Raw genomic sequence first — 15830 nt, forward strand, 5'->3', positions numbered from 1 at the left:
CCCGAGCCTCCTGGCAATTTTCTGTCCAGCTCTCAGGCGCTTCTCTTGTTCTCCCCTTCCCTTCTGTGTGCTCCTAGTACATGGAATGAGGAAGCAGGAAACCCAGGATCACCTTGGTTAATTGGGTATCAAGCACTGGCTTCATCACCATGGAAACATGACACTCCTGTGGAAGACAGAGAAACCCTTATCTCTCTATTTTTTAAGGTTTTTATATCCCAGAATAATGTTCTTTCTAAAAAAAAAAAAATTTATTCACAGACACAATTACTTTATGCAGTATTGTGTATGCTGCTAAATTTTACTCATTGGACCCTAATAAAACTCTTTATTTTTTTAAAGCAAACATCACTAGAAGTTCCATTATAAAATGAGTAGGCTTGAGCATTGCTGACTAAAACTTCCGGGTAATAAATTTCTAAAATGCACAGATCAGCTTGTTTTGAAAAGTGGTCTGTTAAATTGTGTATCCCAAGAAATCTTGGCAAATGTATGCCTTTCTGCTTATTTTTTCCAGGTAGTCCTAAGGGTATGTGAAGGTGTTGAGAGGCAGTAATTTATAAAACATCGAATTCCTCCTCCTTTTAGCCTGTCTTGGGCTATTTTCTTGTGTCCCTCGAAAAATAGCTAAATTTTCTCTCTGGTATAGGACTTATGAGACACACTGCCATTTTAAAACCCCTGATAAAAGGTCTCAACATTGCAAGTACCTCATAGATCATTTTCCCCAAAGAGCTAAAGTAAAACAATTTTGGACCAGAAACTACTGAAAAGTAGAAAATCCCATAGCCATATGTACACCAGGTAGGGACAGAAAAACAAGAACATACTGATTTTTTTTTTTCCCTGCTGGTTGGGCTCATACTGGCTCCCCCATATTGTGGCAGTCAAATACTCCCAGGCCAGCCTTCATAGAGCCTCGAGGAAGGGGTGAAAATGCCACGGGATTCACAACCCTGAAGTAATTTCTTGATTTTTAAAAAATGTTTTTAGAATTTTTTAGTTAAAAAAGGCCCAATGTGGCGTACTGGTTTTTATCAGAAGTGTAATTGAACTACCCTTTGTGATATTTAATAAAATAATGATTTTAAATACCTTGATAAAGGAAATGTTCCATGATTTTCTTTTTCCAGTGCAACAAGAAGTTCTCCTCTTCCATAGGGTCAGTGAAGTAAAGAGCTGGGCAAAAATGTCCTGAGCTTTTGATAGAGTTAAGGGAAGGGGAGAGAATCAGGATAGAAATTAAGCTATTTTTTTCCATAGAAGCAAAATATAGTATTTGAAAAAATTTAAATAAGAACAGATGGTCTTGGCAATAAGGGATGTTTTAAAGGGTTTGTCCTAATCTATGTAACTGAGAAACTATTGCAGGATTTACTCTGGGCTCAAAATACTCTCTTGTTTCTTGAGACATGTGAGAATTGAATACAGAGGAGGGGAATTCCTTTCCTGACCACCACTGCTCTCACCCTGTGAAGCAAGAGCTATGAGTTTCAATATAAATATTATTGCTGGCCACAAGACTTCCCTGCTTCCTTTTAAGAAACCTAGCCACAGAATTAGACTGGCAGAGAATGTATTTACACTTGGTATCACAATCAATTCTCCCTAAAATGGAAAACCTATAACAAAGGATGCAGTAAAACGCTGTTCTCTGGGGTGGGATTGTGTCAGCAAAGGGCAGTTACAGGGAGATCATGTTGAGGGATTTGCACTTACAACTTTGGACTTGGTCCAGACAAGGCTGGGAAAAACACTCCTAGCATTGAATGGTACAAATTTACCCTCTAAGGAGGCACATCTGTACATTGGCCTGAGCCTGGTAGAGGTGAATGTAAAGGTGCTTGTATAATTGGTTTGCTTGTTGAGGCTAAAACAGTTTATAAAAGAAGATGTCTAGCCTGCATTTTATCATAGGTTAACTGCATTAGAGAAATTGGGTTAAAATGTTAAATCTCAGCCACTAGAATTGGCTTTGTGTCATTTGGGTATTTCCTGCAAATGCTAATGAAAGCTCAAGAATTCTAATCAGATCCCATTGGCAAAGCCAAGCTAGTCATGGCAGGCTTCCAGCTGAAAATTATTTCTCACTGTATACACTTGGATATTTTGCTCCCACTTAAACAAAGGCAAGAAATAGCCATCGGTGACTGTTTCTCCTAGGCCCAGGCCCTCCCTCCCCCTCTCTCTTCCCAGTCTCAGGGCCTTAGCTTCATAAGGAATATAGCTTTGCTTATCATCCAATGGTCAGTGGTCATCCAAATGCTACTTGTCCACTGTTTGGCTCTGTGCACTGAGTCCCTTACACATGGGCATCCTAGTGTGAGAAGCAGCTTAGTGTCTTGGAAAGAGCATGAGGTTGGAAGTCACACGGGTACGTACAATTAAAGCTTAGTTCTATTACCCATTATAGAACATACATACCCATGTATGTATTCTTTCTCCTGTTTCCTCTTCTATAAAGTGGAGGTAGCCATGTTCATTTACTTCTTCAGGTCCTGAGGATTAAGACAAATGTCTATAATGCCCTGGCATCTAGTGACCCTCAGCATACAGCAGCAGCTCCTATCCTTGTCACCCTTCCTACCTGCAACCTTTCCAAGACACTGCACAGGAGGAAAGAGTCATAATTATTGTGTCACTTCATGCCACTCTTCCCAGTTTGGTAGGGTCCTAAACAGTGAAGGTGTTTGGGTTCCTATGAGATACTGGGATTCTTTAACCCCTGCTGGTGAGTTTTAGTGTCTGCCCAAGCCACCTCCCTTTGTGACTGCCCACCCAGCCCAGCACAAATTTATGTTTGATACCTTCTTCTCCACTCCCTACCACTCTATATAAGCCCCACCAAATTCAGGATGCAGCCTGTTCTTAGTATGGAGAGGACACAGTTTATATGAATTCTATGCATGATTCCTTGTTTCTAAGAAGCTAGCATCTTGACTGGTAATCTCCAGTTCCAAGGTTTTCTTCTACCATCCCACCCCTAGCCTTAGGGACCCAGTTAATGAGAGGCAATGTGGTAGGCATGAATCACAGCTCCATCGCTCTGGTCTTACTTAACTCAGAGCTCATGCACAATCCTTTCTCTGAGCCTCATTTTTTTCCCATCTGCAAAGCTTGTACTTATTTAGAAGTTTGTTCAGGATAAAGGAAATGTGTGAAACATGTCTTTCAGGGTAGCATCTTCCCATAGTAGGGGCTCAATAAATAAAAATCTGTTGTTAATTTTTCTTGCTTACTCCTTTTTGTACAAATTTTGCTTTGCAAGCATGTAGCATTCTACTATTAGTATTACCCAGTAACTTCTGTTTTCCTGTTTCTCTTACTCAGACCCATAGGCAATACTAACAAAAAACAATACTACTGGTTATCTTTTTCAATCTTCTGAAGGACATTTTATACTAGAAAAGTAATATGGGTTTATAAAATCTAAAGCAAAATTATATAAAATAGAGTAAAAATCTCCCTTCCCTGAAATCCTTTTCTTTGGATGTAACCACTTAAAACAGATTGATGTATTTCCTTCTAGATATTCTTTTATGCATATGCAGGATGAAAACATATGAATTATATGTATAGAGATAGTTTGCTTTCTTACAAAATTGGAATCATGGCATAACCCTTTTTAATAGCTGATATATTCTATTTTAAGTACTATATATTTACAGGTAAAATACCAAGTCAAAACCCCACTGAACAATAAACACACTTAAGGAGAAGAATGTCAAACAGGTCATGTTACAGGGAGAGTACTCGTGGAGGGGATGCTAAATGAGGGTGACTATAGTCGGTGTGTTTTCTATACATGTATTAATATTGCAGATTGAAACCTGTTGAAGTCATTAAAAAAAAAAAAGAGCAATCTACACAGTGACCTGGGAAGGAAATATTCCAGATAAAAGAACAGGAACTACAATGGTTCTGGGTATTCACAGAGCTACAGGAAGGCCAATGAGCTGGAGGGCAGCAGTGAAAGAGATTTGGGGAACCAGATGTCAGGCCATGAAGACCTGTGTCAGGACTTTTGCTTCTTTCCAGGTGGATGCCAGTAGAAAATAGAGCAGACTGGTATTGCTAGGACTAGTCTGACTGCAGGCAAGCATAGACTGAAAGGAGCAGAGCAAAACTAAAGAGATGAATTATAAGCTCTATCAGCAGTCTAGGCAACCCATGATGGTGCTTTGGCCATGGATGGTAAAAAGTAGTAAAAATAATGGTTTGAGTAGATTGGTGAAGATACAAACTTGATTGGAGGGATTCAAGGCAGAATGAGAGAAAATTATACAGTGGCAGCAAAAATAACTTTTACTGTGGAGTTTTGTTACAAAGAAGGGTTTAAGAAATAAGATGGTCTCTGAGAGGAGCATAGGGTTAGAGTAAGGCATTTTTAAGATAGGAGACATTTCACCATGTCTGTGTGCTGATGGGAAATTATCCTATAATAAAGAGAAAATTTGTGATGCAGAGAGAGAATAGTTTCTAGATCCCTGTTCTTCAGTAGCTGGAAGGCTGTGCAGCCCATCATTGAGAGGAGGGGGGAAGGTAGCAGACATGGGCACAGGTACAGGATTGATGAGTGAGGTAGTGATGGGAGTTAGGAAAGGTTGAGGGAGAGAAGAAAATCTGAAATAATTTTCTAGGAGAGAGGGAAGTGAATAACTATGGAAATATAGGATGCCTGGGTAGCATGAGAGCTTGCTTAAAGTACGTGGTTAGTAGTCCAGTCAGAGAGTTTGTGTTTTCTACAGGGAAATTTGTCTGCTTAGCTTCTAATGTTGTACAGGCAGAGATTCAAGTGGGGTTTCACCAGGCACTTTTGACAAAGAAAATCATATGTAGAGAGTCAAAGGGAAAAGCAAGAGAACCATGATTATGATGAGCCAGGGATCGAGGGCTTTACACATGAGAGGGCAGGAAGGGCACATGAACAGAAGAGGTGATGGCACTGGAAGGCAGACCATCTGTGATTGGAGGCCTCAGCCCTGGACAGTTAAAAAAATTACATCAAAATAGAGGGATGAGATGTAAGGGGTAAGAACAGATTTAGAACTTGGAGAGTACCACTTGGCACGGCGGGCGTGTGTGGGTACTGTTATTGACATGGCTGTGGAAATGTCCTTGCTCCCTTATGGAAAAATGAGTGTGGTCATACACAGTTATGAAGAGGTCACCTCAGCCCTTAACTTCAGCCAGACCTCCTTTGCCCAGCACTGTCAGCAGTTGAGATTTCCATTCATATGTCCATTCCAGAAGACAAACACATAAGGAGTATACTTTGTTTTAATGACTTTTTTAGAATTTTTTCAGTTAGCTGGAAGCTTCAACCAAGAGAGAATGTACTGGAATAGAATGTATGCACAGAGAGAAAGGGTTCAAGAGAGAAAGAGATATGTGGGCACTTTAAGGAAGGGGATAATATCAACCAGTATTTGCAAAGATCAACCATTTCCAGGGAGTTACAGAGTCTTCCTAAGGTAATAAATCTCTGTTTTTGTAACAGAATTTGGAATGGGACCCTAATTAATTACTTGCTAATTGCTCATCTATTTCCAGTCAATGGCCCTCGTAGGACCTTAATGGATTAAAGACACAAAAACATGGTATGAGACTCAGATTAATGTACATAAATTCAAAAGTATGGGGTAAGCAAGAAATGCTTCAGGTACTGAGAAGGAAAAGGGAAAGTCTTCATATTGATGGAGTGTAATCAGATCCAAATGAGTCTGCCTTTTGAGTTAAATCCTAAGCAAATTTTGAGCAGGGGAGAATCAAGTTAGCATTTCAAGTATGGTGGGGGAAGCAGACTGATCTAGAGACTTCAGTGGAACCACTGGCTAGCTATTTGGAAGAAAAAAAAAAACCTAGAAAAAAAGCTGCATTCAGACCTCATCCAATAAAACAAATTCCTGAAATACTATAGATTTAGGGAGTGAGAAAACAAAACTAACATCCTTAAAGCAGATGTATATTTCTATAAACTTGAAGGGGTTAACCCTGCGCCCCCACCACACACACATTTTCAATAAATATGACTGGCAAATGTCTTGTTTCCCTAGTATGTAATGAGCTCTTCAAATCACTAAGGAAAAGACCACAACCAGAGGAAAAAAATGGGCAAAGGTCATGGACAGAATTTCATGAAGAAGCAACATAAGGAAAATAAACATGAAAAGATGTTAACAATAGTTGGTTAAAAAAAAAAAAGAGCTACTTTTCCCCTTCCAGATTTGACAGAGATTATAAACTAACACAGTGTTGGTAAGGTGGGGGGTAATCGTGTATGTGGACAGGAATTTAAATTTGCATCACTTATTTGACAGCATCCACAAAGATTTTAGATGTGTGTACCCTTAACCCCACATTTCCACAGCTAGGAATTCATTAGGAGTTCAGAGCCTCCTTCTTCAGAGGTGACATAAGGGCCACAAAAAGAGCCATTGATTTTTCTCCCTGCATCCCAACACATTCTGTCCCCCACCACTATCAGCTGGAACCAGTCCGCAAAGGGGCTATAAGTAGAAGTGATAACCCTCTTTCCCCTAAAAGGCCACAGCAACTGGTCCCATCACTCTTTTCCTGCCTCTTTAATTTTCTTGCCATCAGAAATAGAATCTTTTCACATCACTCTCCTACCACTACAGTTTTTTCTTTTTTTTTTTAATTAGAATATATTAATTGTACAAAGAGGTTTTCATTGTGGTACTCATGAACATATTTACTTTGATTAAATTAATCACTTCTGTTACTCTTTAACACCTATCCCTCCTCCCTCCCCGCTTTTTAACAGTTTTTAGCTTCATTATGCTATTTTTGTACATATGCATATAGTATATATAATATACTTCAATATTATTCACCCCCTACTACCTTTTTCTTTCCCCTGCCCACAGGTTCCCCCCAAAAAGTTCCACTTTACATACATTTACATACACAAACACATATACATCTATGGTGTATATATATAATATATGATATGATATGATATATGATCATATATATATGATTTTTGGGTCTAGATTCCACACAAAGAAAATGTGATATTTGTTCTTCTCAGTCTGGCTTATTTCACTTAACATGATGATCTCCAGTTCCATCCATTTTCCTGCAAATGACAATATCATTCTTTATGGTTCCATTGTATTATATGTACACCATGTTTTCTTTATCTATGCATCAGTTAATGGACACTTAGGATGCTCCTATAACTTGGCTATTGTGAACAGTGCTGCAATAAACATGGTGCAGGTATCTGTATCATATGCTGACTTAGTTCTTGACATCTCCTATTTGGACCCAATTTCCCACCTGCCCTGATTCAGGAACTTTCTCTGTAGTTCAGTCACCCATAGAAAAGCCTTTTGTACTCTGCTGTGCTCTAGGCCCACCCTGCTTTCCTATCTCATCCCATCCCCTCTTGACCATTCAAGGGAATTAATCAAGTAACTGTCCCCTCCTACTCTTGAACACTGGGTACTGTCCTTATAGCACAACACATGCTTAAAACTTCCCATTTAAAAAACAAAACATAAAACCCTCTTTTGATTCTACTTACTTCTAGCTACTGCTCTACTTCCTTGTTTTCCTTTTGATGGAAAATCTTTGAAAGGGTTGTTTTATGCTTGTCTTCTTCACTTCCTTACCTCCCATTCTCTTGTAAGCATTTGTTCTGAAGTGTAATTAACTTACTGAAAGATGCACACATTGTAGGCAAAGGACTCAGTGAAATATGGTGAAATGAAACACCAACATCCAGGACAAGAAATAGAGCACTATCCACACCCCAGAAACCTAGTTCCTACCAATTGCTACTCCACAAAGATAACAACTACCATTACTTTTAATAGAATGCCTTATTTTACACATTTTTTAAAAAGTGATTTTGTAATATTACTGCATTTATTTGTGTTTTCTTTTTCCCCAATATTGTGTTTGTGAGATTCATTCAAGTTGCTATACACAACAGGAGCCAAATCACTTTAGTCATTGTGAAGACTTTTTTTTTTCATTTTTCCTGAATGAAATGAACTCTTAGAGGGTTTTAACTGAGGCTAGATATGATACATCTTTGCATTCAGAGGTTTACCTGGTGCCACCTTGAAAACAAACAGTTGGAAGGTGAGAATAAAGATGAAGGAACAGAGACTGGAAACTATTGCAGCAAACCAATCACAATATTAAATTATCTGGCTTTAAAAAGAAAAGCCATTTTAGGTCAGTCCCTCAGTGGAGCTAAATCAAAGCAATAATAAACCAAGCTCAGGGCTGGACCTGGAATAATTAGGTCAGCTATCACAGTTTAGGCCCAGAAAATAATTAACACCTTCATAACAAAAATAGCCCTTGGAAACAACAGTAATTTTAAAAACAAAGATGGGGTAGTGGGAAATAAGTAGAAGTTCCAATAGTTTGAAACCTTTGATCTTAAAAGTAATACTTCATAAAGCACATAAAGCATAGCAGAAAACCAGAACGATTTCAGCTATAAGGTAATAATGACTCATCAAAAAACTGATTGATAAACACTGTGAAAACTATGGGTTGTCTAGAAATAAATAATTGGAAATACAGTAGCATGATCCATCTGTGAGATTTTACATTACTATGTACATTCATCCTTGTTATTCTTAACACTTGAGGCATCACAAAGACTTGATTTCTGGTCACAAGTGTTCTTACATGACTGGGAAAAACCAAAGAGTACATAGGGCTACATTTTCATCTGGGACTGCACAACTTTTCTTGGTCTTGAGAATTCCCAGCTTTTGAAATGGAAGTATTAACATTTTTACTCAGGTCTATATATTTGCATCTGTGCTGGTTTTCCTGCACTCTGGGCAGAAAATGGAGCTGGAAGTTGGTGGATTGCAAATGTAAGAACATGACAAATGACACCAGACCACTGCTCTATCCAATCCTGTAACTTGTTTAGGGCAGTGGCAGAGTCGGATATTTCTATGGGGGAAGCCTAGCTGCCTTATGTGGCATCAACATCAAAAGACTGATCTCAATTATTTACCAGTCAAAGACCTGTTGGTAATGCATTACCTAGACATCTTGTCTTAGCTGCTTTGTTTTAGTTCATACAGCCTTTGAAAGAATCTTCCCATTCAGCAGGCTTTTGTCCCCAATATGGTCTTGTCACAGTAACTCAAATCCTGCACATTGCTGTCCCTACACCAGTCACTCAGAAGCTTTATTTACTTTTTACTAACCTTCTAAAGATAATCCCTTTGCCTTTATCTTCCAACCTCCACCCCTAAAAATTGTGTAAGTGGGAATTTAAACCTGGGTTGGACACAAAGTCAATGAGGCAAGACTTTTGGAGTCACACAAATCTGAATTGAAGCCCTACCTGGATCATCTACCCAGTTGGTGACCATGAGCAGGTTCCTTTACCTTCTATGCTTCAGTTTACTCATCTGAAAATGAGGAGTTTTAGTAGAACCTGCCTCGAAAAGTGGTGGGCAGATGAAAGAAGAGCATGGGCCAGATGCACAGAAGCACTCACAAGTGTTAGCTGCTGTTATTATGGGTGATGATGGTGTTTTCATCTGAGGCCAGTGAGGACAAATAAGTTTTGTGCCAACAGATTCTTCCCAGCAGATCCCTGTGGGTGAGCAGCTGCCTCTGACTCTTCTTCAGGCTGCTTTGTTCCACTTCCTGCCTGCTTGAGGCAGAAATCAATGCCTTTAATGATAGCCACTGCTCCTGGGTGTGAGATGAGGCAGGGGGAGGACAGTTATAAGAAAGAAGGGTAACTGGGAAAAAATAATGGCATGTCTATAAACTCAGCTCCTCCAGTATAGGAAATCCTAGCCTTAAATTAGCTGTTGTCTTTTTACAACTGGAGTCATTAACAAAATTGTAAGTTTAGCAAAGACAGGGATGATGCCCATTTCTTCCAGGTCTCTCCACACTGCTGTTTTTTGGTAGCTAAGCCCTAGGCATCAATCTCTTTTCTGCCAGTTTATAAAAATGGATGCCATTCATCTGAGAGGTCACTCTTCTGGGGATGCCTAAAGTTCTGTGAAAATCCTAGAACATGATCAACAATTCTACCCTATTTTTTCTCGGTAATACAAAGGGAAGTGACAATAATATAGGGATACATTTTAGCTTGCTCCAATTCACTTTGAAGAAAATAATTTGCTCACTTATTATTGACACCTCATACTGTTCACAATCACCATTTCAACAACCACCTTTCTGGCTGTGACCTGAATAAACAAAGATGAGGAGAGTGCAGGGATGTTTAACATTGTCCCCCAGCAGGTGTTACAGGGCCTCTATTTTCAGCTTGACTCTCCTGCAGAAGCAGTGGTTTCTTGCCTAAAGGGGCTTAAAGGTCTCTCCTAGTCTCTTTAGCAGGTCAGAAACTGCACAGAAAACAGAATTAATTGCTCAGGTGAGATGAGTTATTTTCAATGGCTTGTGTACAAGAAAAAAAAATTCCAACATGTTTATGACACCAATCTCTGAAAATAACATTTCATGAAACATGTTTTTTCTGCATAATGGGAATAAAAAGAAGATACAGAATAATTATGAAAGGGAGAGATTCTGGAGAGGAATCCATATTAGGTCAAAGCAGAGAGTAGTCAGGGGGCTTTAGGGGCCAATTAAAATACTGCATGGAAAGACTATGCTAAGGAGACTATGGGAGAAAGCAAGGCAAAAGCTGAACTCTTGATTGCTTTTCTCCTACCGTTTCTCTTCCTCCATCTTAGAAAATGGCAACTCCATTTATTTCAAAGCCACAAAACTCCCCATACCTCCCCAGTACTGGAGATTGAACCCATGGTCCTGTTCACGACAGGCAAGCACCCTACAACTGGAGCTATACCCCTACCACTTTTATGGTTTTATTTTTTTGAGATGGCGTCTTGCTGTCTTTGCCCAAGCTGACACTGGTCACCATACCTGGCCCAAGCCACAAAACTTTGATTCATCCTTGATTCCTTTCTTTCTCTCAGATTGTTGATCAGAAAATACTCTGTCTTTCAAAATGCTCTGAGAACCTGATCACTTCACACCAGCTCTGCTGTACCCACCCTTGGTCTAAGCTGGGGTCCTCAGCTCACCTAGGTTATTGTGACAGTCTCCCAACTTGCTTTACTGCTTCCACCCTTGCCCCTCTACAATCTGTTTCTGTTCACAAACTAGCAAGAGTAGTCTTTTAATACTTAAATTAGATTCTGTCATTTCTTTGTAAACCTGCAATGGCTTCTCATCTTATTCAGTGAAAACCAAGGTTTTACCAAGAGTCTATGGTACCTTTTTTGACCTTGATCCTTGCAGTCTGTCTGACAACACCATTCCAACAACTCTTCCTCTAGAACTGTACTTCAACCACTGTGATGTTCCTTGAACATGCCTACCTCAGGGCATTTGCATTTGCAAGTCTCTCTGCATGAAGTATTTTCTTCCAGAAGTTGGCTTGGCTAACTTGTTTCATTTAGATTGTTGCTCAGAGACCTTTTTTATGGGCACCTTGATCATCACCAGCAGCTGCTTCCCCTCTGTAGTCAGTACCTGTGAGCAAATGAGCAGTGTCAAACTAAATTAGCAAACGAAATTTCTAGAAGGTTTTTATTTAGAGGACTAAAATAGGAAGTTATGTCTTAGAAATTTGTTAAGTTTACTTTTTCTGTTCACTATCCTCAGCACACGATTGCTTTGTATTGAAAAATATTTCTGTACTTGCTTCAAAGAATCAGTAATTTGGGGACTTTGGAAATTTGAATTCATTTTAACTTGACTATGTGTTCTTACAACTATGGTTTTTCTCATCAGCACTGGTTGTGTTTTGTCCACCCCTTAGTTCCAGAGATCCTTAATTACAGAAAACTACCTGGGGAACCTGTAGATAAAGCCAATTGTATTGATGAGGAAGAAAAACACAAATTAATATGCCTAACTTTTGAAGTCTACGACAACTCAGAAAGGCTTTCCCCACACTTCTTCAAGGCATAGGTAGGTGTAATGTTAGGCAGAATCAAGAGAAGTCATAATTCATTTTAACAATTTAAATCCCCAAAGTGATTTATTTATGAAGCTGGGTGTATTTTATATGCACCTAATTCAATCATGTAGTGGAAATCACTAGGTGTGAATTTCAGAATGGAAATAAGCACCCACTCTTTGTGTTCATTCAGAAGTTTTGCATCTCAAGGGGACTGAGCAGCTGTCGTGAAGTCTGATGAGCCCAGTTCCAAGGAGGAGGAAGGAAAAGGGCTTTGGTGGGGTTGGACCCAGGGCAGCAAGGCTGTTTCTATTTAGGGATCTAGGGAGGGCATTGCCTTCCTGCTTCCCCATGCCTGCTGTGCACATCCCGTATCCACCTCCTAGCCACGCTCAGGGCTGCAGAGGGACCAGGGCTGCACCTGTCACCAGCTGCTCCCTGTTGTCCAGCCTCCCTCCCAGTGCTGACCTCAGCCTTTGCCCTGACAGCTGGGCACCCAGTCTTGCCTTCCTCTGCTGTGGCTTCTACAAGGTGGCCAGTGATTAGCAATCTCTTCATCATCCCCACCTTCTATGCAGCCTGTGAGCCAGTGCTGGGAAACTCACAGGCTGCTTTTGCATCTGTAATCCAGAGGTGATTAAAGTGATGTGTTCAACTTTTACCCCTGGGCTGGGGACACTGTGACAGATCAGCAAAGCATTGTGTCCATGGAAGAGCTATTTCTTCTTCCCCCACCACTATATGGTGTCATTCTCCAAGTTCTTTTCTCTTCCCTGACCAGGAACGACAATGACAGAGTAGGACTGTCATGACTGAGGCGAGCGTCACTGGGGAGACACCCATATGTGTTATACCACTAGCTGGCTGCATGTTCCTGGCTGCTATTCAGCTTCCTCAATTGCAAAACAAGGAGTTTTAAACAAGTAGTTTCAATTTAAGTGATTTTCTGATTGTGTATTAGGTTCCCAAAATTAAGGCAACATCTCGTACTAATATCAGCAGCAAGTCTATCTGCTATTTCCACATGGCAATGCTCTCTTCAGTGTAAGGGCAAATAAATTATGAAGTTTTATTTTCCAAGTATTGGTTTTGATAGCTTTTCCATCATCTTGAGTAGACACTCCTTTGGACTTCCCCAGGTCACTTTAGCTGGGACAGAGAAGGAAGCTTATGGTCGCTGTGGATGTGACTTTAATGACCTCAAGCCCATTATTCTCTTGTGCTTAGTTCCCACTGTCACTCAGGCTCAGTCCCTGCCCTTGGTAGTTACCCAGCTGGGCCCTAAGAGCAGAATGCTTAGAGGCTGGGGCAGATATTTTACCTTCCCCCAATGCTTTCTAGGGTCATCTCTTCTTCCCTCTTTTGTTCATTTCATTAATTTCAGGAACTGCAAATGCTGGTCCTGGTTCTCCTTCATCAGACAGGAGGAAGTCTGAGTGCTTTCCAAAGCAGTTCCTACAAAGTGGCTCCCACAACTGTGTGTCTGAGTCAAAGCTCAGGAGAAAATTCTGTTCTCAGTGCCACATCTATTGCCCCAGGAATAATCTATCTCATATCGCACTATAATTCACAACATCTGTTTGCATCCCCTCAAGCATCTAGTAGCTTGACCTGTTGGAAAGGACAGGGAATTTGAGACTCAAAGACTTGGAGTTCTAGCTCTATTACATATAAACAGAGACCTTCCTGGTATAGAGTTTTATAGAAGATCAAGTATGGCAAAGGGTTCTGTGAATTTTAATGCGTTTCCGGGTGTGTGTGTGTGTGTGTGTGTGTGTGTGTGTGTGTGTGTGAATGCAGACTGTGGTGGTTAGGACCATGACTTTTTGGAGTCATACTTCTGTTTAAAGCCAGGCTTTATTCTCACTGGGTCTGTGAGTATGGCTGAGTGACTTTAATCTTTTTATACCCCAGCTTCATCATCTGTAAAATGCAGATAACAATATCTATGTTTTAAGATAGCTGAAACATTAAATAAGATAATGTATGTCAAGCACTTAGTTTAGTACTTAATATGTTAATAAGTAGTAGTTGCTTTTGTCATCATGATGATTATTTTTATCTTCATTAGAAAGAATTACTGGCGCTTTAGTTGTTGTCCTGAAAAATGGAACTTTATCAAAGAGGATGGGAGAGGTGGCAGGGGAGGGAAGGACGGGGAAGAGACTTTTAATCTACTTTCTTTTGTTATCCACATCAGAACTTTTACCTTTAGAAATAAATGCAAAAATATTGTCTTAGTTATAGTACTTAGAGTGTATGTTTTCCCATAGTTTGAAAATGCACCAATGTCTAGTGCTTCTTATCTCAGAAATGAATATCATCTCATCTGACCATTGATCCTTGAATCAAACCAAAATTTCTCAGAAAAATCATGGAGGAACCAATGCTTAGAGACTGACATCTCAAGGAAAAATTTTTCTTGTGTGAATAACATACTTGATGTAAGTAAGCATTCTGAAAGAAAACATATGAACAAATGAAACTAACTTATGAGCTTTTGTCAATGTACAAAAAAGCTTTATAATTAGGTGTGATCTTCAGGGTTGTTCAGGGGACTCTCAGAAGCCATAGCCCTGCATTAGCCCCGGGAGATGCTGCCATTGTGCATCACTTGTGTGTCCACAAGTGGCCCTTCAGAGGAAGGTTAGCTCTCTGAAAATGGAACATTTGCATCTAGTGTAGAGAACATCTTATAGTTAATTTTGCTCACCCATCTGTGGCCAGCTGCTGAGTTGGTCCAGGACTGGCTTCTCTAGGGTCACCTCTGCTAGCATGCTTGTCTTTGCTCTTTGTGATCTCTTTGATTAACAGAACTATTCTCAAAGCAGTCACAGAAATCAAGAGAACAAGTGAAAGAGTGCAAGTACTCTTGAGACACACTCTTCTGCTGTATTCTGTTGTTGAAAGCAATAAAATGGAAAGTCAATCTGGGTAGAGAAAAGAGGAAATGGACTCCACCTCTTGATAAGAGAATGTACAAAATCATCTTGCAGAGAGTGTAGAAATAGGAGAAGTGAAGGATCACAGCCATTGTTTGCAATCCGTTACATACGGTGTAACTGCTGTGCTGCTCTCTAAATAAGCTGTAGTCATTTATGTGCCCACTTGCAGTGTGTGACTTTCTGTTCCAGCACATTCTTGCCAACATTTGATAGAAAATAGTCATTTCTTCTATACATCTGATAATAATAAGGTAAGTGGTATCCTGTTGTTAAATTTTTCATTTTCTTATACTAAGGTTGAGCATATCTTTATACATTTATTAGCCATTTGTGGTTTTTTTCTGAGAATTACTGATTCTAGACATTTTTCTCTTGGAATATTTAACTTGGTTTGGCTGACTTTTGTGAATCTTTTTGTATACTTTAATTAAGTGCCATTTCACCTCAAAGTTTTCTCTCATTCATTTGTTCTTTTAACTTTGCATGTGATGTCCTTTTCCATCACATTCAAAAAATTCATTTTTGCAGGGGCAAAAATGAATTTTTTATGTAGTATAATGTGTAAATATTTTCTTTTATGAGTTGTGCTTTTTGTGATTTTTAAGCTAGTGTCAGTTTCAGGATGTTTAATATGTCATATCAAGTGTGCATTTCCTGTTTAGTTTTTAACACATCTTGGATTTATTTCTATGTATGGTGTGAGGGCAGGGATATGATTTTCCTACTATGTGGTAAGCCAGTATTCACAACCCACTTTTTGAAGAGTTCATCTTTTCCTGCTGGTATATGGTGACATCTCTATCATATCCCAAGACCCCATGGATGAATGAGACCATTTCTAGATCTCTGAAAGTTCTATTGACTTCGTTGTTTGTTGCAGCACCCCAAATTTGCTTTTTTATTTGTGATGACTTTGAAAGTGG

The sequence above is a fragment of the Castor canadensis genome, chromosome 10 (assembly GCF_047511655.1).
Source record: "Castor canadensis chromosome 10, mCasCan1.hap1v2, whole genome shotgun sequence".
Lineage (NCBI taxonomy): Eukaryota > Metazoa > Chordata > Mammalia > Rodentia > Castoridae > Castor > Castor canadensis.